We start from the raw sequence: 3,808 nt of genomic DNA on the forward strand, positions 1-3,808 counted from the left end.
AAAAGAAGCCGAATAACTTATGGTCTTTTTTTGTCGAATTGCGTCTTGTACAAACTAGTACGCGTTATAATCTTAAATTTCTTAACGATACAATATAATTATGTGATAATTTTGAATTTCTTAACAATACAATAATTATGTGATAATTTTGAATTAACGTGACATAAATACAAGTTAAATGAAATGCATTAAAATCACGAAAAAAATCAGTCATAAAATCGTCGAAAGAAATAATAATTGATTAGCCGTAATCTTTGAAAGAATTTATCGACTAGTATTTAAACATTGGTCAAACAGAATACGATTTTGATATGCGACATAATGCCAAAATTATAATTACAGATATTTGAACAATATCAAAACGATGTCGGCGATCGTGCGGGATGAATTAGTGAAACCTATGGACAGGGCAGTGTGGCATGTGGAACACGTATTGAAATTTCCAAACTCGAGACATTTACGGTATCATGGACACGATATGTCGTGGATACATTATTATGAAACGTATCTATGTTTGGCTACATGTCTCACTTTATTATTATACATCAGTTACATATTGTACAACAAAACCGTTAATGCTTTTGCAAAAATCAGATGCGTAAGTAATATAAAACGATGGATAAGTAACTTGAAACGAAAGCTCGATTAACTGTAATTTACCATGCATACAAAACAATAATTATGATGCAAAAATTGATCATGTACGTAATATATGTATAAATTAATTGAGAGAGAATTTCGTTGCATGAGTAGGCAATACATCTTGTGTAATGCTTACGATAAAGAAAGAGATACGACTTTTTTTCTTATACTTTGTTGTCGCATTATTATATTTTTTATTTATTCAAAACAGTTCTTCAAACATTCAAAAAAAATGTTGAAGAATATTTTGTAAACTTGGAAATTCGTATTCATTACATCAATCATATAATTGAAGTGTAAATTAGATGCAAATGAAAAATCAATGAAAGAAAGAGTATCCTGATCGAATCTCACGTTTCAGTCATTTATTACATTTTCGATAAACAATAAGCGATTTTGTGTAAAGTCCCGAATTTATCGACAAAAGCTATGCTTGGGTATTATTATCTATAAAAGGTAATTCAGAGAAACGAAAAGCACTGTAATCTTGCACCTACATCTTATATACCGACGTTTGGTTATTTTACATTATATTTTGTATCTTCAAATAATGATAGTATGTAATGACACAAGAAATACATTTATATGTATGTGTGCGTGTGCAGCAAGAAATAAAACTATCGGTTACGATTTTATGTGTAAAATAAACGAAAATAAAAATAAAAATCAAATATCTGTCTATTTCAAGGCAATAGATTTTATAATGTCTAATAACTGTTAGAAAAAGACTGTTCGTTTCTTTTATGATATCTCATTTCTCATAGATATATTTTATTAACGTTTGTGATATAATTTTACAAATCCATTGCCTTGATAATAAAATAAAGAAATAACTCACCAGCCGTTGCGCAACAGCGGAGTTGTAAGTTGTAACTCTGCGTTGATCTGTAACATAAAAATATTTTTACATTAAAGATTAAAGCAAGATAATCGATATTTGAAAGAAATAAATATCGCACCCGTTAAATTTTTAAAACGTTATTTTAACACGTATTTGATTTTAAAATACTGATGCAAGCAACAATCGCGGCCGTCGTGCGACTGCATATTTTCGCATTAACTCATTCGCGTAATTAATCCGCCAAGTACAAGTAATATTACAATTGTGCGAATAAAAGAGAGACGCGACGTTCGCGACGTAACATCTCTTCTCACTTATGCCGGAGATCGAATTCCGAAATTGCGAAATTGCGCCGGAGTAAACCTCGAACGAGTACTGGCCTAGTTTTTATACCGATCACTTGATACGCGTATTAAATAGTAAATAACTAGTAAATTAGTTTGATTATTGGCTGATCAGCTCAAATATACTATTCAATACGCGTATCAAGAGATCGGTATAAACTAGGCCACTGACAATGAGTATCGCGCGTAATGAACGAATAAAGTGGCGCTTGAAAAAGTGACGGAATTCGCCACAGGATAGCAAAATAATAAACGAATAACACTCACCTCACGGTTGCTCCGCCGTCGCCCGATGCCTCCCAGGCCTCCTCCTCCTCTCCTCGATCCTCCTCCGTTATCGCATCTCCGTCGGCGCACTCACTCACGACGTTCACGACACGCGAAAATATCGTCACTTACGATCGCGCGATACACTTTGCACGGCACTCCCGGTATTTAATCTCGCGACGCGGCGCGTACTTTGTTACGCGACGACGGAAGAATTACGTCGGAGAAGCTACGAACGAAACTAAACGATCCGCTCGACGCCCGTCGACCCGTAATGTCCGGCAGGTAGAGGCTAACATGGCAGAGAGAATTTTATAAATCGCGCGGCCAACTTCACTCGCTAGAAAGCAACCGTCGCGAGGATCCGACACTACACTTGCTGCTTGTGAAGCGATTTTGGTTAACTACAATTAAATCATCGATTAATGAACAATCACATTCGTGTCTGTCTCTCACAATATCAAAACACAATTAAACGCGAGATTAAACGTACGTTAATAGAAACTGTGATCGCTCGTTGAACATTTAACGTCGCGGCATTACTCGATTTACTCCGCTCGTAATTCTTTTATCCGTGTTCCGAAGAAAACGACGGCAAGTTCATGCTGAAGTCGTGCGCGAGCGACATGACGCAAGTCAAGTTGACGGTTGAGAAAAGCGAAATTGTCCGAAAGAATGTAATATTATCGAAGAACGTCACTGTTATCGAATGCGAGATATATCTCGGTCGGATACCGTACAAATTCCGCGAAGCACATGCATTAAATAAACATTCGGTATCACATATATCTGCACATATCGCAGTAATCTGAACCGCCGGACAATACATGTATTACTCCGAGCTGCGATCCGAGAACGGCGATGACGAAATGGAGTCGCGGCGCTGCGGCGACTCCGAGCAGCAGGGATGTAATGGAGATAGGCTGACTCCACTGACTGCGCACAACGAACGAGCGCCGTACCCTACCCCCACTACATCCCCACTACTCATGTTACCGAGAGCCGCGGCCGCCGCGAGCGCCGCGCACGCGCGCACCGGCCGCCGCGCGCCGCGCGTCGCGGTCCCATTCAAACTGCTCTCGGTATACGGCGCGGAATTTAAATGAATACGGAGATATATCGGTTTCGATAATACCGACTTTAGACACATACTACGTTTACGCGAGCGTTACTTTTGTAGTAACTTACGATAATTCACTCGTTTACGCGGAGTAAATTATCGTAAGTTACTACAAAATCCCGTTTACGCGAAGGAATTATCGTAAGTTACTGCAGAAGTAACGCTCGCGTAAACATAGTAACAGTATAAGTACATTACATACAGTAGGGACTATCAATAGGACGACCGCTAGAAAAGTTCAGTGTCCCTACAGCGTCGTCTACAATGGCAGCAGGAGTGGTGGATTAAGACTGTACGACGTCAGAGTAAGCTGGTTTTATGGTGTAATAGGGCGTAGAGTAAGGCCGTAAGCGAAATGGTTGAATTCCATTTCCTACAGTCTGCTCCCTTACTGTCCCTTACTCTCAGCCAATGAGAGTTCGACAGTAACAAAAGCGCACGTGACAGGGAGCCGGTCAAGCCGGTGTAGTTTGAATTGTCTTCTTCTTTGCCTCTTTACATTAGCGTATGTCATATCCATCGCGTCGCATCACGCGACGAATATGATATACGCTAACGTCAATAATTGTGCGTTGACTTCCGACTTATGACTAA

At 39.0% G+C, this 3,808-nt stretch overlaps 1 pseudogene; it reads left to right on the forward strand.

Moving 5' to 3' along the window:
* Positions 1-1,272, forward strand: part of LOC112452391 — a 10,512-nt pseudogene extending 9,240 nt beyond the window's left edge.
* The last annotated feature ends 2,536 nt before the right edge of the window (positions 1,273-3,808 follow it).

The sequence above is a fragment of the Temnothorax curvispinosus genome, unplaced genomic scaffold, assembly GCF_003070985.1.
Source record: "Temnothorax curvispinosus isolate PA1 unplaced genomic scaffold, ASM307098v1 QBEX01003329.1, whole genome shotgun sequence".
In the NCBI taxonomy this organism is placed as follows: Eukaryota; Metazoa; Arthropoda; class Insecta; order Hymenoptera; family Formicidae; genus Temnothorax; species Temnothorax curvispinosus.